We start from the raw sequence: 21,947 nt of genomic DNA on the forward strand, positions 1-21,947 counted from the left end.
AGAGCCACATTTTCCAGACTCCATCAACTTATGGTGAACCCAAGTTCCTTCCGTCTCATTATTAGAGCCGAGTTAAGGTTATGATGTGTGTCTCTCTCTTGTGTTTCATCATTGTACTTAGTTCACTACTGCTAAGACAGAAGATGAGTTTCAATATGTAGAACGGTTTTTGTTTTTTGATGAGAAAGATCAAATAATATTAATACTTTGATACAGAACCACCATCCCCAGGAACAACTCACACAGTGGCTGAGGCATCCACACCACCCTCGTTCCCTGAATGCATTCTGTGTAAGATCTTAAGAATCATGTCTTGCCTGTGATGGTGGTTCCCAGACATCTTGGTCAAGAAATGTTAAACACAGACCCTCCCTCTCTTCTCTGGGAATATAACAGCTTACATTCCTATGAGTGTCAATGTTCTCATAAAGGAATTGTGTTGATTTGTACAATTAGTTATCCTTTGAAGTTCGCAGTTTGAAACTCAATTCAAACACCATTCATTTAATTTGGAATAAATGTGTATATTTGTCCAACCAAATCTTCACAGAAGTATCTCATTTTGAGGTCATCTTGGGCAGAAATAAGCAATGGTGTTTTTTCACATTTTTTTAAATATCAAGAACGTGTCAAAAGTCACAAAAGGCGTGGGGAGTACAAGCAGGGAAATACTAAAGAATGGAAACATGAGGGAGTTTTACTGACTCAGTGCAATGAGAACATCACGGAATTTTAATTGAAATGTGTGGAGAGAGGAAACTCCAGCCCAGAAATCTGTCCGGCTGCTGTTCAGTCCTTACTGAAGGAATATTAGATGTGGAGGCCACGAGAGCAGGGGACAGTTGGAGGGAAAATGAGAAGACAGGAGATGAGAAGCAGAGAAAGGGCACAGGCGGTTGACAAGGCATTTGAGCATCTTTGCTATGAGCTCAGACAAGGAGCCAAATATCTGGAGGGTTTATCTGAACGCAACCAAACCACCAGACTTTGGAGAAGCAATAACAAAAACAGAATGTTCTTTAGCCTTGTTCTATTTAAAGTGTGTGCATCTATAACAGTCTTTCAGAAAATGATTATTTATACTTGCTTCTCTTTATAACACGGTGACCATACATCACACTGTAAGAATAGTAGTTACATTTTGAAAATGCCTCTGAAAACTTTCTTTTCCCTGACACTAGGAAACGGAATTAGTTCAGTGGTGTCACTATTTCCTAAGTTATTTATCGTTTTTTCAATCCTTATATTCTACATAATTTGTTTTAAAACAGAATTATAACCTCTTATTTCTTTTTTTTCCAAATGTTCATTTATTTTTTGAGAAAGTGGGGTGGGGGGGAGGGACAGGAGCAGAGAGACAGAGAGAGATAGGAACTGAAGCAGGCTCCGTGCTGTCAGCACAAAGCCCAAGGTGGGGTTGAACCCACAAACCGTGAGATCATGACCCAAGCTGAAGTCACTTAACTGACTGAGCCACCTAGGCGCCCCATAGCATCTTATTTTTTAAATAAAAAGTGTAAGAATGATTTCACATGAGATTTCAGATCTTCGTACTAAATTAGCCTAACTGAACTCAAGCATTATGCAATCAGCTACAGTTTCCAAGCTAGGTGAGCGAGAATAAGTATGGAGTGTGGCGTTCTGGCCAAGGTGAGAGCTCAGAGGCCAAACCAGCAAGAGTCTACACAGCACCAGATGGTAAGCAGTGGCGAAGAAACTTCTGACAAGACGTAGAAGGCCTGTCTCCAGTTCTCTAGGAGAGGACTGATCCATACACGTGTGTGAGAAATCTTCCTGAAGCTGAAGAGAGGGTCTCATCCTGGAAGGGTTAGGGAGAATAAGCGGAGTGCATAAAGAGCCATGAATACTGACTCCTCCCACCATCCAGAAGAGTTAGGCTATCTAGAAGATATAACAAGTCTAAATGCGTCTGCATACAGTAACAGAGCTGCCAAATACATGAAGAAAGAACAGACCTAATTACAAGGGGAAATAGATCCACAATTATAGGTAGAGATTTCAACATCCTACTCTGAATAACTGATGGGAGAAATAATGCCAAATCTATGCAGACTCCCAAAAACTGAAGAGGAGGGAAACCATCCCCATCACTCCCCGATGACAGCATTAACCTGACAACAAAACCAGAAAAGCAGCTTTACAAGAAAAGAAAACCAGATACCCAAATTTCTCATGAATAGACATGTAATAAGTAAATGGAATCCAACAATATGTAAAAGAAGCAGTATCTCATCACCCAGGTGGCACTATGAAACGCAAGGCTGGTTTAATGCTCGAAAATTTACCAATACAATTTACCATATTAACGGATGAAAGAAGAAAAATCGTATGATAATCTCAATTGAAAAAAAATAAAACACCACATGATGAAATCAAATGTCCACGCCTGATAAAAACTCTCAGTATATGAGGAAAAGATGCGAAGTTGATTTAAAAAATATTAGAAAAAATAAGCCTATGTAAAACATCATACTTTTAGTGTTAAGAGATTGATTGCTTTGCTCCTAAGATCAGGAATCAGAAAATCTCATTACGTCCATTCAACACCATACTGGATATTCTAGCCAATACACTACAGCAAGAAAAACAAAACCCACATGCAGATTAGAAAGGAAAAAGTTAAACTCTGTTTGCAGACAGCATAATCCTTTCTGTGGAAAATTCATTAGCATCTACAGTAGCCACAAAAAAGCTATTGGAACTAATAAGTGAGTTTAGAAAACTTGCTAGATGCAAGATCAATCTAGAATAAATAAATTGTATCTCTATACACTAGCAATGAACAATCAGAAATAAAAAAAGCTTTTTGAAAATAATATAAAAACACAAAGCACTTATAAATAAATGTGATAAAAGATATGAAGACCCTGACACTGAAAACTACAAAGCAGTGATGACAGAAATTAAAGAAAACATAAGCAAAGGGAAATAAAGTTAGTCCATGCTCATATATCAGAAGACTCAATATTGTTAAGATATTAATTCTCCACAAACTGGCCCCAAGTCAATGCAATTTTAGTTAAAACTCAGTAGGCTATTCTCTAGAAAATGGAGATAAAATTATAATTTTCCACATGGAAATTCAAGGATCTAGAGAAGTTAAAATAACCTTGGAAAAATAGTTGGATGATGACATAACCTGACTTCAATACAGATTATAAAAGCTACAGGCATCAAGACTCTGATGTTGGCGTCAAAGTAGATCAATGGAACGAATTAGCAAAAGAGATCAATGGAACAGATTAAAGAATACAAGGATTGATTTTTAGCAAAAGTGAAAAGGCAATTCAGTGCAGAACGAATAGTCTTTTCAGAATAAAATGATGCTGAAACGGTTGGATGTCCATGTGCAAAAAACGATGAACTTTAATCCATACTTCACACCATGTACAAAAGTTAACTCGAAATGGATCACAGATGTGGTATCACCTTGAAACGGTTTAAATTCCTGGAGGAAAACAGAAGATAGTCTTTGCCATATCGAATTAAGAAGGATTTCTTACATAAAAAACTAAGAGCACAAACATATCCAAGGAAAAAAAGTGATAAACCCCATATTAAAATTAAGTACATCTGCTCATCAAAAGACACTGTTAAGGGAAAGAAAAGGAAAGCCCAGGTCAGAGGAAAGTATCTGCAATAAATACAGGTGGCAAAGAATTTACACCTGGAATACAGAAGGAACTTGTAAAGTAAGAAACAAAAACCACACTCAATCTTCGGCAGAAGTTTAGAACAGACTCTTCACAAAACACGGATGGATGAGTCCACTCCTTCCACCCCTACAAAGAGCTCACAGGAGCACCGGGTGAGGTGGGAACCCCCTACCAGTGAAGCCTCTTGCCCTTCCCAGCCTCCAGGAATGTGAGAAAAAAATTTCTATTGTGTAAGAAAAAATAAAGTATGTGGACGCTATATAAGCACAGGAAAATATGCTCAAATGATTAGTCGTTAGGGAAATGCAAACTGCAACAAGGCATCTGTCCACACACCCATTGGGATGTTTAAAATTGAAAGAAAAAGGGGGAGGCTCCACCAAATGGGGTGAGGGATGTGGAATCATCCATTTCACTTGTAAGTATCACACAAGATAAATGAAAGATCACGTCCGCAGAAAAGGGTGTTCATGGCAATGTTATACATGATGGACCAAACCCGAAACAACCCAAATTTCCATCAATAAACCAGTGAATGAACAAATTTAGTAAAAATAAACTACTACTCAGCAATAAAAATAATAAACCAACGATACACAAAATAACACGATGAATCTCAAATAAACCACGTTGAGGGAAGGAAGCAAGTAAAAAATGATTATCTATTACTACGATTACGTTTCCATGAAAACCTAAAGAATCCAAACTAATGCACAGTGATAGAAAGTGGGTCAGAGGTTACTACAGAACAGGCACAGGTGTGGGGTGTACAGGAAGGAGAGATTGTAAGGAAATCTGGGGGGGGGGGTGATGGATAGAGTCAATATCCTGATTGTGGTGATGGTCTCATGAGTATATAAATACGTCTAAACTTATAAAATTGCACACTCCATATATATACTCAATCGTAGATCAATGATACCTTAAAAGTAAAAAGCAAAGCAATGAGTAACGGAGATAAATTGCCTGGGCTGGTTTAAAATTTTAGAAAGAAAATGCCCCAATTATTCCCTTTCTTGCATCCCTGTATTGGACAGTGTCAGTTTATACTTCCTTCCATCAGAGGTAAAGCCTCCAGACGGTGGAATATTATTCTTCACTGAAAAGAAATGGGCTGTCAAGCCATGAAAAGACATGAAGGAACCTTAAACGCATATTCCTAAGTGAAATGCGCCAGCATGAAGCAGCGACACACTGTGTGACTCCAGCCACAAGGCATTGTGGAAAAGGTGAAACTACAAAGATGGTAAAAAGTTAAGTGGTGCCAGGAATTATGGCAGGGGGACAGGGACAGAAGGCTGACCGACCACAGAGGCATTGTCTACTGAATTGACTTCCCAACAGTCCTTTATTTTCCTGACAAAGGTACTATTAAGCTGGTGGGTAGTGTTTCTGGAAGTTCAGAAATGAAAGAAAAGAGTAGACTGAGCATTAAAGACATGTAATGGTTTTGGATATAGAAGAAATCTCAAAGTAGGAATTCCAGAGCTGGTGTGGTAGCTCATTCACAGCACAACTAATCTTCAATTTTGCTTTTGCTCTCTTCCATTCTTAACTTTGAAGTTCGAGCTGGTGTGCTGTCTTGGTAAGGCACTTCTGTCTTGTGTTCAGGTGCACCTGGTATCCTCAAACTCTCTAGGCAGTAAACATGCCATCTTCCATTGGGATGAGAAGACGCAGGGAGTCGGAAGTTTTGAGGGTGTAGATATTTTACATATGTATTTAGGACCTAATATTTTTTTCACATGAAATTCTACAGACTCTGGTTGACTGAGTGGCTTCTTAAGGAAACTCCTTGAAAATGAAACCTAAGAGGTTTGGAGGGCAAGATAAGGTAGTTCTTCAATGTATGCAAAGATTTTGTTCTCTATATTTTAAAAACAAACTTTGAAAATTGCAAGACTTGGGCCTCTAAAATAATATCTAGGTCCCAGAATCTTAGCGCCTCTCCAGAAATGAACCTAGACTCTTAACACACTGCTTTGGGCAGTTTCAGATAGAAGGTGGAGCCCAAAAAAATATTTTTTGATAAATCAGTGCATTCTTAGAATTTCGTTTTGTTGTAATTATACAGAGAGAGGAATTACCGATAATTGCTGTATCTGCAACCAAGATCAGTACTGCCCAGAGAATGCTAACAGGTAGTATACACTGGCTGAGATGAATTCTCAGCTCCTCACTTTTGGGTTATAACTGTCAAACTGCTTACTCAGAGATAAAAGGATTATTTTACAAATACTTTAATAAAATTGACTAGGATATTTCACAGTTTCAAACAAACTGGAGGCCATTGGAATTAAAATATCCTTTTATAGTCACTTATAGATTAAAAATATTTCCAACGATAGAGTGGGCCTTTAAATACTGACAAGAAATGAGGTTTTAGTCCTGAAATTTTATTATTATTTTAGAATTCTAATTGAAATTATTTCGCTTTACCTAGATTAAAACATGTTGGTGAATGATTTTTTTTTTTACTACACTTTGGGAATGGAATTAGTTTCATGGTTTTCCCAAAATTTACCCACAGAAGCATACTGAAAGAATGAATGATCTTTCCCTGAAACCTCAAGAGATAACCAATGTATAACCAAGCCCTTCACGTGAGCATTCTACTTTCTACTTTCAGGAAGAAAAGGAAACCTAACAGGATTAATGAACGAAATGTTCCAAAGAACAATCTATATGTCTAAGTTGACACGACGTCTGGCAAAACTGAGGTACACGAGCATACGTGATGTGGGCTACCTGCTGGAGTTCACCTCTGTGATCCACGTCCCTGATGCTGTGGCTATGTGACCCTCACTAAATCAGACCCTGAGGAGACCCTATCAGGCCACACCACTCACAGAGGCATCATTCAGTGAAGGAAAAAGATGCCCGAGGGCTCCAGATGCTCCCTGGCTAGAGCTCCAGAATATCTGCAGACCAACTTTATGGACTACCTATGGGAACAGGGTCAAATGAAAATAATACTAAAAACCCTTCCATTTCTGGCATATGGCATCTCTAGAAATCTGCGAGTCAAGCTCAGCGGAGGTAGCCACACACAGATCGGGACCAGTCCTCCTGTCCCGAATATCCCACCACATGACAGAGGGGTGGATGGTCACTTTTCCAACCTCTGGGCTCAGAAATGAGACTAGGGCTACATACGTGTCCTCCGGGTACCGACGTGGCAAGAATTCATGGGCAGGTGTCACTTGCACAGAAGAGAACTTAACGTGCCTTTTCATTATCGATCAGCATGGCTATCGCAGCCAACTGCACCACCTGCATATGAATTAGCCACTGCAACATTATTAGAGCTTCTGCTCCGACAAAATTGTCCCTGACATCATTTACTGGCATCCTCCATGCCCTTAGGGAGAACAACTAATTTTAATGTTAGCCCAGGCTAAAAATTAATTATGAAAGCAAATAAATTCTGCAAAGACAACAAGCCAATCCCGCATCCCTAAAGCAAATATCACCCTGGTAGCCCCCTCCACTGTGCCTGCTGGCAGTACTCAACTAATGGATTTAGCCAGTCACTGTTGACTCTTCCTGCTAATGTGGTCTAGGTACTTTTGCAAGCACGGACTCCTTCATACGTGTACCGAGCACCTGACGAAGGACTAGCCGCAAGATAAGGCGCTGGGAAGAAAGGTAAGAAAGGCACGGCTCCTTGCCTCCGAGTATAATTTCAAGTGGGCAGGATGCCCGGAGGGAACAGGTAAGCTATAGTACAGACATACAGGGTGGTCTGGGAAGATATGAAGGAGAGCCCCATGGCAGTCCACACTCGAGGTCAGCGGAGGGGTCTCCAAAATGCACACTACTGGAACGTGCCAGGTTATAGACCTCTGACCTAACCCAAAAGTGAAGCGTGCATGGATGCCGAAGAGGAGTAGCTATCGGACTAGACTTGTGTTAGAATGACCACTCTAGCGCAACAAGAGGACACGGAAGACCGGGGGCAAGAATCCCTGTAAGGAGTGTGCTGAAACCGAGTAGGTGAGTTACTTTAAGGTCCTGGGGAAAGGAGCCACGGAAGGAGAGCAGGGTGCATTAAAAAAGGGGCGGGGGCAAATTAACCTTACATACCCATTTTCCCCTATCACACTGGAGCAGGAGAGTGGTTTTTAGTTACTATCTTGGCTGAAGGATGAAGTAGTTCCAGAGTCTATGACTTTGTCTTCCCCAGTGTGACAGTTTTTATTCCAAAGGCTAAGGCATCAGATTTTACCAAATGCTAAGCATTTTTAAATTTTTTTTTAATTTATTTACTATTGAGAGACAAAGAGAGACAGAGCATGAACAGGGCAGGGGCAGAGAGAGAGAGAGAGAGAGAGAGAGAGAGAGAGGGAGGCAGGCTCCAGGCTCTGAGCTGTCAGCACAGAGCCCAATGTGGGGCTTTAACTCACAAACCACGAGATCACGACCTGAGCCGAAGTCGGACACTTAACCGACTGAGCCACCTAGGCGTCCCAACTGCTAAGTATTTTAATTACACATTTAGGAAACTGAAAAATGGCTCCTGGATGAACCCACACAGCCAAGAGATCCACCATAAGCTACAACTTTGTCAAGACTCTCTATATCATCTGGCCCCAAAGGACCAGACCCTGGCAGGGAGCCATGATGATACTTTGAAAGGGACTCCAGGGATCAGCGTCAGTTCAGGTAGGTGTCCCAGGGGCCCCTGAAATGTTAGGGAAGTGAGAAAGAGACTCAAGTTAGCAAAGTGAGAAAGGGACCCCCGCTTCTTACCGAGGCAGCTGCCCTCAGCCTCCCTTCATCAATCTCTGCCTTCTTCTTTGAGAAGAGCTGAGTGGCACCCTTGCACACAGCCCGTTTCGCCCTCAAGGATGCCATGTACAAAACCCTTTGTCCGTCAGATCTCTTGGCTTCCACTTCAACTTGTTAGCTAATAGGATCACTGTAGCCTATTAGAGTTAGTATTTAACCCCAGCGCCTATCCAGTGTTGAGGGAGGTCCTCTCATCCCTGTTACTATCAGCTAGCTGCATTTTATAACAGTCTTTCCAAGAGCCAGGCTTACAGAGTAAAATCACCATAAAGTTCCAGCATTTCTGGGGTCCCTGTCATGAAAACCTTTGGAAGCAGCATGTCCTTTGCACCTTTCCATAGAACATGATTACGTGGTTGACCTGGCATACATACCGTGTCCCATCCCAGATGCCCACTTTCATGAGCACTTTGGTTTCCTTTTCTCCCTTGTGTTAAATCCTACATCCCAGGAGAGCATTTCCAAGTGAATAAACTCATTCCCCTCCTATTGTATTTTCTTGCCTCTTGACTTAGCACCCTCAGAATACAGTCCTGCTCCTACTCCCCCAGGACATCCTGGAATAGAACATCCATTTCTTGCAGCTCTCAGGGGCTCTAAAACCACCCAGGTTATGCAACAAGTTAACCCTGGTTATAGGAGTGGTGGCCACGATGGAAGGTGGGATCCCGCACACCTGATTCGGAGCCGTCTTCCAACATAAGAGGTGGGGAACAAGGCACGTCGGCTCTGGAGGGAGGTGCTACTTTTGTGAACTCAGAGGGATTCTGGGAAGACAGAAAGTCACATGCATCCACACTGCTGTCTTCATCCAGTGTGTCAAAGCCCCAGGGTGTTCGTTTTTTTCAGCCAGGGAAAATGACCTTGACATAATAGGACAGCCTTGGTAAGCAATGAATTGTCTTTGAGGCAGGCCTCTCTGTTAAGTTGCTGACTTGATCCTCAGCTTTCTCTTCCTCTCACTGCAGGCTTTCACATCGGGCTTTCAGTTTCCCAGGACTCCCCCCTGCATTACCTTTCTGTGGGACCTCAATGGCATTTGCCAAGAGCCAGACACGCATGTCAGCCTTACAGCCGCCATTTCCTGTGTGCGTTTCAAACACCTGCTGCCTTCCCTACCCACACTACACCTCTTAGTTCACCAGGAGCGAAACGGTTGGCAAGGGGGCCACCACCTTCTGGGAGGTCTACCTGTGCTCCAACCTGCAGCACTGGGACTCTTACTGTCAGGTGGCTGCTGGAGGATCCAACTTCAAAGCACAACTTCAAAAATTATGCATCTTCTTACCCACTTTCTTCAACTCCTCCCAGCCCACAAACGCAATTTATAGGGAATGAATATTATGATATTGGCCTGCCGAAACCTTGACCAACATGGCAGGCTGAATTAAGTGAGAATTTCCCAAGGGTTACCCCCTAGCAGGTTCAAATTGTAGAGACTTTACATATCTGCCTCGAGCGCTCTGAGCTGCCCCAGGATGGTAATGATTTAGAGCACATGGATCTCTACAGGTGGGGCAGACCCTGAAGGAGGCCACAAAGGATGACTCTCCTCACCTCACCCCTACAGCAGGACGCAAAGTCCTTTCTCTTTTTTTTTTTTTAAGATTTTATTTGTGGGTCATCTCTACACCCAACGTGGGGCTCAAACTCACAACCCCGAGAGGAAGAGTCACACGCTCTACCTCCTGAGCTGGCCAAGCACCCCCAGACCCAAACTCCTTTGGAAGAGAATTCTCCCTACACACTTCCAGGTCTACCGCGTTGCAGCAGCCTTTTCAAAAACACAACTTTTAGTTTTAATTTTCTCTCTTGTTTCTTTCACTGACTTCTGTTCTTATTTCTGTTCTTCTCTACTGATTTACTCGTATTTAATTTGCTGTTCCTTTTCTACCTTCTTGAGAGGAACACATAAATCACAATATTAAAGTCTCTATTTTTGTCCATTAGAAGTATTTACACTTATAAACTTCCCACTGCTCGCAGATTTTAACTAAATCCCACAGGTTTAAAACTTAATATTGTCGACTCATGGGTTATTGTAAATGTTTATTGCTTACTCTGAAAATACTTGAATTTTTTAAGTAATCTTTTCATATTGCCTTCTTGCATGATTTTCCTCTAAGAAAAGTGCATACTCTGAAGAACTTCAATCCTATGAAACGTAGTGATTTTTTTCTGATCCAGCGTATCGTCTACTTTGAAAACTGTTTGATGTATACTTACTCTTCAGTTGTTTGATGCAATCTTTTACTTATTTCACTTATGTCAATGGTTACGAATGTTATATTTTTCATCCTTAATGATTTATTTCCTACGTGTCCTAACATTTACATAGGCTCCAATGATTCTATCTTTTCCATGTTTTCTCTTCCTTTTGTTAGATTTGCCTTCTGTACTTTGAGTCTGTGTTATTAGACCATTTTTGTCTATGTTACTGCATGAGCAGCATACAAATTTAGAATTATTTTAACTTTCAGATGAATGGAAAATTTTATTTTGATGAAATGTCAATCTTTTCAATAGTTTTTGTCCTTAGTCCAAGTTGTATATAAATTTATTAAGCTACATCAGACTTCTACAGGACATAACTTACTGTCTATAACCTATCAAAGTAGTTGAGATTTTTCCAACTCGAAATTTTTTGTCTTTAGTTTTGAATACATATATCTATATGTAATATAATTACTGATATATTCAGTTTTAAATATACCATGTTAAAGTGTCCCACTTAAGTGTCCTACTTATCCTATTTGTTCTTTGTTCCTTTTAAATCCCCTCTTATTTAAAAATTTTTTGGGGGTGCCTGGGTGGCTCAGTTGGTTAAGCATCTGACTTGAGCTCAGGTCATGATCTCACGGTGAGTTTGAGCCCCGCGTTGGGCTCTGTGCTGGCAGCTCAGAGCCTGGAACCTGCTTCAGATTCTGTGTCTCCCTCTCTCTCTGCCCCTCCTCTGCTCGTGCTCTGTCTCTCTCTGTCTCAAAAATAAATTAAAAAAAAAAAAAACATCAAAAAAGATTAAAAAAAAAACATCAAAAAAGATTAAAAAAAAATTTTTAGGTTTAGTTATTTATTTTGAAAAAGAGAGAGAGAGAGTGAGCACACATGTGCAAGCAGGTAAGGGGCAGAGAGGGAGAGAGTCCCAAGCAGGTTCCACGCTGTCAGCACAGAGCCCAACATGGGGCTTGATCCCACAAACCATAAGACTGTGACCTGAGCTGAAATCAAGATTTGGACACTAAACCAACTGAGCCACTCAGGCGGCCCTCTTATTTAGGATTTTTAAACCGTTCACTTTATTTTCTCCTATGACTTTTTACTTAATTATTTTAGTGGCTTACCTAAATATAACTATAGGTATCCTTGACTTATTAGATCTTATTTCAAACGAATACTTTCCCTACTGCCTTGACAACACAAGGAACTCACAACCTGAACTATTTCCTGGCTCTGTTCATTTCTTTTCCTTTATGTGATTTCTCTACATTTTTTAAACCCCACAACATATCATTATTATTGTTTTAAACAGTGAATATTCTTTTCTTTTTACCTCGATGATAACATCTTTTCATAGTTCTTTTAGTGTGGTCACTCCAAGATGAATCTCTGTTCTTTGTTTATGAAGGACTTTATTTTCTTTATTCTCTGAAGGAATATAATTCTCAAGTGGGACTTAATTTATTCTCAAGTGTTTTAGGATAACATCTCTTTGTCTTGTACTGTTTCTGATAAAAACTTTGCTGTCTTATTATTTCACCCTTGAAGGAAACAGGACTTTTTATATGGTCTGCACAAGTGTGTGTGTGTGTGTGTGTGTGTGTGTGTGTGTGTGTGTCTTGTGTGTTATTTGAGGTATTTTGAAAGCTATGTGAATGTTGCTTCCTTCAATTCTCTGTTGCCTGTCTTCAAAGACTCTAATGACACAAATTTCCAGACTTCACTACGTTGTATCTGGCTCTTACAATCTTTTCTTTTTCATCTTTTGTATTCTTTGGACTTCAATCTAGGAATTTCTTGCTGAATCAACTTCTAGTTCACTAATCCTTGGTTTTATTGTGCCTAAATTACTATTTTAACTTTTATCACTGTCTTAATTTGTTACTATATATGTTTTTAGAATTTATACTATTTAAGCGGATTGCAGTTCTCTGGGTAAATTCTCCATTTTTTTCTCTACTACTCAAACCCATTAATCATAGTTATATTGAAGTTTTGTGCCTGGTAATTACAATAATCAAATCTCTTACAGGTGTTTTACTATTGTCTTTTTTTTTTTTTTAGTTTTCTTTTTTGTCTTTTTTTTTTTTCCTTTTCTTTTTTGGTAATTTTGTTTTTTTTCCTTCTGTGACAACTTTTTTTTTTTTTTTTAACTTGGCTTTGGAGGTAACAATCACTAGAGTGATAGTGAATAATACGATCTTCCAGCAAAAAGAATTTAGCATAATTGTCACGAGCCACTGAAGGGTGACCAGATCACCTTGATGTGGTGCAGGCTTTGTTAGCCCTATTCAGTTCCACATTGTCTTTACGTTTCAACGTGGTACTTAGGTTTTTATGGTGCAGCTCTTACTGCCGACGTAGCCCTTTGAGATCTCAACTGAGGTGTTTTCCTGAGTCTCCATGGTGTGTGTGGTGTGTGTGGGGTATATGTGTGTGTGTATGTGTGTGGTGTGTGTGCATGCGTGTGTGGGTGGCACAGGCCACAGGCAAAGCTGCCAGCACAATGTGAGGCTCGTGTCTCTGCAGTGCACTCTCCTCGAGGACCATTTCCTCTCGCGTTTTGGCTGCCTTGGTTTCCCGGAATGCGTTCTCCCCATCACAACAAGACCGGCAGGACTCTACGACTGACGGTCTCCTTCGCCTTCATCCCCATCGCTGAGATTCACCGATGAACATGGGGGGAAACAGAGGCACACGTGGGGTTCACCCTGATGCAACTTCGTCTGCTCTTCGGTCTTGTCTCCACATAACTCGGCTGCTGTGATCGTTGCCAAACTAATTCCAACAGTTGCCGTGTTTTGTTTTCGTTTTCTATCCAGATCTGACATTTCCTTCCTTCTGGAGGATTTCTTTGATACCAGCTACTCCCTCCCAAACAGAAGCCAAAGTCCCAACTGTGGTTCTAAAGATATAAACCATAATAGTGTTTGCTTCCGATTTAATTCAAGTCTAGACATATTTGCCAATTTTGTTTTGTTATCAAAATTCCAAACTTCAGAGATACTCTGAGAAATGCTAAAACCGCCCATATATTGTCTTGTGGCTCCGGCCACAGAGCAGAGCAATTTGTCACACGCACGACCTCCCTGAAGAGAGAGCCTTGGGCCCAATGAGGGAAGGTTAGCAGGAAGCCACAGGCAGAAACACAGTAAGTTCGGCAAAACGCTGGAACGATCCCTGCATGGGCTGTCACACGAGGGAGAGCCTTTCTACACCCTGCATGGGCTTTAGGGTCCCCCACAGAGCCCACTGCCCACGCGTGGCACTTACACGTGTACATCAAGTTCAAGACGTGCAGTGATTTGAGACGAGAAAAGGGAACAGATGTGCCCGGCAAGGCGGCAAGTATGGACACTCTTTCATTTCTTACACAATTCCCTCACACTCACTGCCCTTTAAGTCTCTACATTGTTCTTTACTTCAAGAGAAAACAGAAGGCCTTTTTTGGCTTTCAGTGTTTAATTTTAATGGTGGAGTTTTTCACCATTGCCATCCTGAAGAAAGCTTTGGGAGAGTCTGGTACCACACCGGCTAGAGCCTGGAGACCTTAGGCAGGGACCTTTGAAAAAGAGGGGAGGGGAGGGGAGGGGAGGGAGGACCTGGAGAGTCCTAAGGGCAGGTCATGAGACCATGTCCTGCCACGAAAAGGGCCTTAAGGGCCAAGGCAAGCACGCAGGGGCATAAGTTAGACAACTTCCTCCCTGGACAATGCCAAAACACACAGGCACACTTTCCCTAAAAGGAAGCAAAGGTAACGTCAGAGGGCAACCACTGCACTGAACAGGGAGAAGACCACAGAAACCAGGCAGAGAGACCGCACTGACACATGGACAGCCGAAGGCAGGCTGTGTGCAGAAGCTTAGGAGCATTACTCCCAAGAGGGCCACCGGTACTGGGACGGGGCCTCCCCACTGGGCTCGGTGCAGGCCGTGGGGGCAAAAGGTGTGCAAGGGGTCAGGCCGAGTGTCAGCGGTCACCCTGGCATCACTACCCTACCCTACACCCCGACATCCTGGAGCTCTCCACTGGGCATCCACACACTGTGCCAACACGTCTGTGACACAGGTAGACAGGAGTGATTTTGTGCTGGCACGCTCCTGCCAAGGACAACACCTCACCACCTCACCACCATGCATCTCCCTCCCTTATCTCCTACCTGCCTTCCTCCTCCTCCTCCTCCTCCTAGCCTTCTCTCCTTTTTATGATCCTCCTTCCGCCTCTCGTAGACCCACTTTTCAAAACCGCCAGCTGCAAAAGGAAGGGACAGGAGCAAAAAGCATTACCCTAGGGAGAGCGCCAGAGAAGCAGGACAAAGGGAAAAGGAGACCGTGTGTCAGCCCCTCACCCTCTGCCAGGACTGCCTCAGCTACTACCGAAAACATTTTCACAGAGCTTTCTGGGAAACGTCCAGCCACAGGAACCTCACTACCTCACAGTCCACTTACTCTGTTCTTGGTCAGCTGGAACCACGAGAAGAGCTTCTTCTCATAAGCTGTGTCCTGACTCGTGTTTTCTGACGGGGCAGAGGACCTTTCTGCCCGTAACTGGTTGTTCTCGTCTTTCCATTGGTCATACACTTCCCAGACTAGCATTTTTCTCGTTTTCACTGGAACCAACAGTCATGGCTGTTGAGAGACCCATGGCTTTGTGGTTCTTTGAGAGGCTGAGGGGATGTAAGCCCACTGAGAAACACGGAATCCTTTTGTCTCAACTGCCAAGTGGGTTACCACTCAACTGCACTCATTCCAGAAACCCTTTTGTCTCAACTGACAAGTGTGGATAGCACTCAACTACACTCATTCCAGAAAACAGAGGCTGAGCCTTTGTAACTGACTCTGGGCGTTTCCAGAATTGCTGGCAGTTTTTCCAGAGTTTTCAGGACAGCACAACAGTGTCTCTGTTTCTCCCCCACTTGAAAAGCTATGAAACAATCAAGAGATTAAATGGACAGATGAATATAGAAAACATCGGAAGACAGTGATTGTTTATCCAGAATGAAGTGCCATCGTTGCATTAATTTTCCCAACTCAAGAGTCCGAGAGAAGTCAGGTTCTAATTTTCTCAGGGCTTCTGGTGCCCCATGATGTACGGTCAAATCCTCAGCAGGCGGTTCGCACGACACCTTTGTTGAAACATAGCTCTGACCACCCCATTACGGTGTGACTTCGGGCAAACGACGACTCATGACATTCAGTGTCCCATCTGTGAAACAGCGCTAAGCACAAATAAGTAAAATACATAGGTATTATGAGATACTATTACATGTGAACTATTTTCCCCCACTAGACTGGGAGCTTCCTGAGGGAAGTAACTGGTGTCACTGTTCTGTGTGTCTCAGAGGGTGAGGAATTCTAAGACACAGACGTCAGCACTCACTCCAAGTCTGTTGGGATGAAAACAAGCAACACTGACTGCACCTATGATTCTGTAGGTAAACAAGTTCCTGTAACCAGAACACAGCTCGTTAGGGCCAAATATTAGCACAAGGCTTGAAAAATTTTTAATGTTTTAACAAGATCAGCAATCACTTTACATTAAGGTATCAGAATTTTTATTTAAAAATACATCATTTTCAGCATGCCGGGGTGGCTCAGTCAGTTAAGTGTCTGACTCAGGGTTTTGGCTCCGTTCATCATCTCAGATTCTGTGAGTTCGAACCCACAGGTCAGGCTCTGTGTGGACAGCGCGGAACCTGCTTGGGATTCTCTCTCCTCTGTCTGCCCCTCCCCCACTCACTCTCTCTCTCTGCTTCTCAAAACAGATAAACATTTAATAAAAATAAATTAAAAATAAAAATAATTTTGTTAATGACATAAAAAGATATAACTTTAAGTAGACCCTCCCCAACACTTGCACAACACTACCTTCGAGGAATAGTATATTAAGGAAAAGAGTGACTACTCAGTATTTATTTGCTAAACAAAGGGAAATGCATCCTAGTAGCTTCAAAATAAAGAAAACATACAAATACCTCCTGTAATTTTTTATGATCCCTAATCATTTTTAAGGTTTATTCCTAATTTCTGGAACTCAAATGAAGAAAAACAATTGGAATGGATGTGTCATGCTAGCTGACTAACATGTTCTGAGGACCATCACATTTGGGGGACATTGCAATCTGACAAAGTTCTTGGACGCGGCAACCGCAAGAATCTTGATGACTGTACAGAAAGAGCTTGGTGAGTTAGTCATCATTAAGATAATTACAATGCTGCGAAGGGAATGGACCGTCGCCCTGCATCTTTCTGAAACAAAGTGCTGGAAATATAAACACAGAACATGCCTCTTTGAATCTTCACTACAGAGCCGGCTGAGCTCTCAAACGGCGCTCATTAAGCACAGAGAAAGCACTCTGGGTCAGCTCTTGGAGCCTGATAAAATGACCCTTTGTCAACAAAACGTCTGTCCCCCAACACCTAGAGCCCTGCCGATTCTGCTTCCGAGGAAGGCTTGAGAAATACGGAGAACCCCTCACAATAGACCCTTGTGGGCCGTAACCTGCCGACGTCTGTGACTGGGATTAAATGGGTGACCCCCTGCCCATTTGCAAGGAGAAAAAACTTTCGGAGAGAGGATGCATCCGAATAGGAACTTCCTGGAAGAATCCAGGGTAGCCCCCAGCGTGGGAAGGAGGCACGAGGCAGCAGGAGGAGCAGAAGGCCTTGGAGGAGAAAGCTGTTGCTGGGACAGGAAAACAGGGAACGTGAGGGAGAAGCTAAGGGAAGGAAAACGGGAAGAGCAGGCGGGGCTGAAGTCCGGGAGCGCCGTGGAGGCCGGCCCGCAGGCGGGACACCGCTGATGGGGCAGTGAGGACACCCTGCAGTAGGACGCCGGACGCGGCCAAAAGGGAGCCTGCGGCCACTACAACCGAACCCGCCTCCAGGTCTCTGCAGGGCTGGCTGCACAGGTGGATTTTCTGAGCAGGGCGCTACGACTTTTGGATGAGGATCGCTCTGAAAGATTCGGAGGCTGAAGAGGGCGTCTTAGGGCCCTCTGTCCTCTTCGCCCGCGAATAAGGGAGAAGCGGCCGTGCACACGGACACGTTGCGGGTGCAGGAGGGCTGACGGGTGCAACTCCGCGAGCGAGGGCTGCTCGCGCCACGCGCGCCCGCGCTCAGCTGCCAGAGGCTGGGGACCTGCCCCCGCCCACAGGCGCCAGCTTAGCAGGAGGCGCCCCGACCGACCAGCCGATGGCCCCGCGACCTGAGCAGGCAGCCCGGCCGGGCACCCGTCCGTCCTTCACGTGCCAATTCAGGCGGGGCGCGTGGTCCGCGCAGGTGCATCGGCGGGCACCCCCCCCCCCTTCCGCGCGCTCACCGGGTGTGCTCCCCGTGGCTGCCGCCTTCCTCCTTTCCCCAGGGGCGCGTCCTCCTCTGCGGGGACGGAGCTGTGCCGTCCTCCACACGTCGTCTGCGTCGTGGAAGACGCACTCCGAGATCCCGACCCGTCGGCTCCCACGGGCGAGCCACGCGTCAACAGGCCGGCTGTGAGCGGACAAACGGCCAGCTGTCGGCCATCCTGTCCGGTGCGCACGCTTCTGCTTCAAGGCAGGTGATCTTAAACCGGACGACTGGGACGGCCCGCCCGGCGAGGACCCCCGAGGGCGTGGGCGTGACCCACGGGGGGAGGGTTCAATCGAGGGAGGGCACCGAGCAGCACCCAGGGCCACGCGGTACAGACGTTCACTTACACGTCACCTGAGGACGAGGGTTTGAGTTTTACCGTAAGGAATTCTGACCGCTTGATGACACGAAGGCTCGTGTCCAGACTACGTATCCTCTCTTGAACAGAACTGATAAAAACCGTGTGGCCGCCGCTTCACTATCCCAAAACGCCACCTGCCGGGAGCGCTGGCATAGCCCCCAACCCCGGTAGGGCTGGGGCTGGGGGGGGGGGGGGGTGGAGAGAGGCAGGGGTAGGGAGGTAAGAGATGCAAACCCGACGGTCAGGAAAACGGAGTTCTAGCCCCAAGATGATTGCTCAGGATCGGTGTGCTTGGACGAGCCCCTTCGTCTCAGTTTTTCATCTCTAAAACCAGAGTTCTAAAACCTGTTTGTTCCATCACCCACCCACTCCCGCCCCCCAGGATTCCTATCAGATCAGGCTGTTAAAAACCTGTAAAATGCAATTCAACTGAACAGCACTGTTATTCTATAGTCTCATATTTACTCTTTTAAGATGATTGAGAAAAGCTGGAATCGGTCCCCATACGTAAGAAGCTAACTCTGAGAAAAGCTGTAAGTAAGCAACACTAAAGGGTCAGTTTGCCGTCCATTGAGACTGAGAGATCCCAGAGATTTAATTCTCTGATACCGAAGTGAATTTGATTCTCGTCTTACAATACGACCAAACTGCTCCCACCTGCACTCACTACACCGCAATATCTAGAAAGCAGTATTTTTGATACTTCACCATCAAACTTGAATCCCTATTACCTGGCGCCATAAGGTAATAAAAGTGGCCGTGGGCTTTATCATGGGTCCAAAAAATAGGGGTTTGCCCGGGTAAATACTTATTACAAGCATAATAACTGACAGATGCTGTGTTGTACTACAAAGGCCACTCAGCTTGGAGACACAGGTTCTGGAACCAGCCCTTCTCAACAGTGAATCTACACATCAAGGCATCACGTGTTACGTAATTCGTTGGCCCTTAGTGTCCTTATCTATAAAGTGAAGATAAAAACTGATACTTGGCTAGACTGCGTGGGACACACAAAGTGATAACGTTTGTGTAAGTATTTGCAACACATAACAGCACAAGCAAATATAAGCTTACTGCAGTACTAGTATCTGTAATAAAACAAGAAGGAAGCTGAGACTCGGTACATCTCAGGGCACCGTGAGTCCCTTCCGTTCTGGAAGAGAATGAAACTAAACCTTCCCCAATGACAGATGAAGACAAAGGCCTTTCATTCACTTAGAGATCTTGCAAGAAAAAAACGAGGGCAGAGAATGGATGAAGGCACTGGTCATGCATGCTGGTCTCCTGTTGAAGTTCTCTGGACCTCTTTTGTCCCCACCTCTAAATCTGAGGTAGAAAGGTTTCATTAAGTCTTTGGTTTAATATTAAAACAAACTTACTGTGAATAGCTTTTATCTTACAAAATATTAACTGCAGCACAGAATGTCACTCAGGACAAAGGATCAATATCACTCACGTATTTTGGTACATTAAGCTATGGTGAAAACGTAAATAAATAATACGGCTAAAAGTACGTGAAGTCAATCTGAAAAACATCACTCCCAAAGAAACTGATCCAAAAGAAAGAAACACCAAAGCTAACGCTGATGAACTCAGAGACACGGTGATGATGGCAATGGAGTAAATGCGGCAAGAAGGAACTGATACAAAGCTCTGCTAGCATCGGCTTTCACATAGAGATGTTTACCTGTATCTGAGGGTTAGGGACCAGGATGTATCTTTTTATCCATGTGCTGTACTTTATTTTTATTGGACACTGACATAACAGCACTTTTCCTTATTCTCCATGAACTTTAGATAAGCCATGAAAGGCATCAGTTCATGGTAACATAGGCTTCGAAGATAAAGATTTGGAATTTGTTTTAATTGCTTAGGTATCCATCTATCAAACACCCAGATACCTAGAAATATCCAAATTACTGCATATAGAGTTTAACCGGCATGTGATTAAGATGTGGTGGTTGACATGTCCTGGTATTAACCAACAGACCACATGCCCAGTGGCCAGGGCTCCCCAATATCCTTGAAAGATCCGAAAGGCTGACAGAATGAACAATGTGGACAGTGTAACCATTTTTCTTTTCAGAACCATTAATGTGGTCCTATAATTAAACACGTTGAATCAACAGAGTCTTTACCAATTTCTATCATGAATAAGTATCACAGAAAATTTCTACTTAGCCAGATAGGTATTTATTTTGACAAACTTTGCTGGGGGAAAACATAAAGCTCTTTTAAATTTCAACAACAACACAAAGAAGGTTTGTGTAAATTAATGTTAGTGAAAACTCAGAAAAACGAATTCCTCATAAATCACAAGGTAAACGAGGCATTGGTAAGCAAACCAGTCAGCACAGACAAACGCAGGGGCGGTTAGAAACCTCCTTTGCTAGAACACAGCTCTGAGAATCGACAAATTCCCTGACTGACATTTTCTTTAGGCTGTATGCAGATGATATCAAAGTTACTGGTTGAGAAGTGAAAAAAATCACAAGCGCTCAGTTATTTGGTGATATGAGGTTAAAGACTGACAGATTTTTCACTTCACATTTTTAAAATGATTATGTTCACACAAAAATCTGAAAGACAAGTTACAAAATAAGAATAAAAGGTTAACAACTACTAGGAGCAGACTAAAAGGAAAGTGAAAGTATCTCTGGTTTATCACTGATTTCAATTGTCTTGAAGATGCTATCAGTTAAAGTCTGGATATTTGTAGACATTCATTTTGGGCGAATCAATGTATAGGTTTCAATAAGCCAAATTATTCTAAGTGGATTATCTTTGCCAGGACACAAGTCAATGGTCCTGAAAGCATTTTCAATACTTTCTTATTAACATACCTTTTCCTACAGTAAAGGAAGGAAGGAGGAAATTATAGAGAACTCCGCATTAGCACACAACAAATTTCATTTCCCTGTCATCCAACCCACTGTTGGCCAGGCAATGTTGGTGTTTGCAATGAAATAATCCAAAGTGAATTAGCCTGGACTCTTGGTTGTAAGTAATAGAAAATGACGCTATGAGATGATTTCATCAGCCGAGAGAAAGAGGGAGAACCAGACTCAATTGTAGTAAGAAAAAGGGACAACTAGAGTCAAAACCACAGCACAATGAGACCATTCCTGCTGCCACTGCTGATTATCACGGCCACAGACTGGACTCCACTGCAGAACAGCAGAACCACACGTGGATGAATATCAGAGCCACAAATGAACTCGGTAGCTGCAAGAGCGACAGACAGACTCCGTGGCTGAATATCGGAGCCACAGACAGACTCTGTGGCTGCGAGAGCCACAAACTGGACTCCGTGACTGTGATCCCCTAAAGCCAGGTGTTTTCTCTGTCAACACACTCACACATGGTCCCTCCTTTGAGACACCTAACCCTAAATGAAATGGAGATGAGCATAGGGAATTGGTAAGACCACACGCCCGACCTGTTTCTGCACAGCAACCTGGAAAACAAGTACCTGTGTGTTCAGTGTCTGTAGACTCACACAGTGTGGGGAGTTCTCCAACACAGGAAGGACGTTCACCTGCGGGGCAGCTACCC

At 43.5% G+C, this 21,947-nt stretch overlaps 1 long non-coding RNA gene across 2 annotated transcripts in view; it reads right to left on the reverse strand.

Moving 5' to 3' along the window:
- The window catches only part of LOC113596945 (uncharacterized), a 580,975-nt gene that overhangs the window by 460,751 nt on the left and 98,277 nt on the right, over nucleotides 1-21,947 (reverse strand). The window contains exon 1 of one of the 2 annotated variants that reach the window (XR_008290726.1): nucleotides 18,006-18,200. The exons of the other annotated variant lie outside the window; for it this stretch is intronic. This is a non-coding gene — a long non-coding RNA (uncharacterized LOC113596945). Of the gene's footprint in view, nucleotides 1-18,005; nucleotides 18,201-21,947 lie in introns of those variants that run through there. 2 annotated transcript variants of the gene reach the window in all.

This window comes from Acinonyx jubatus, chromosome D1, assembly GCF_027475565.1.
Source record: "Acinonyx jubatus isolate Ajub_Pintada_27869175 chromosome D1, VMU_Ajub_asm_v1.0, whole genome shotgun sequence".
NCBI lineage: Eukaryota > Metazoa > Chordata > Mammalia > Carnivora > Felidae > Acinonyx > Acinonyx jubatus.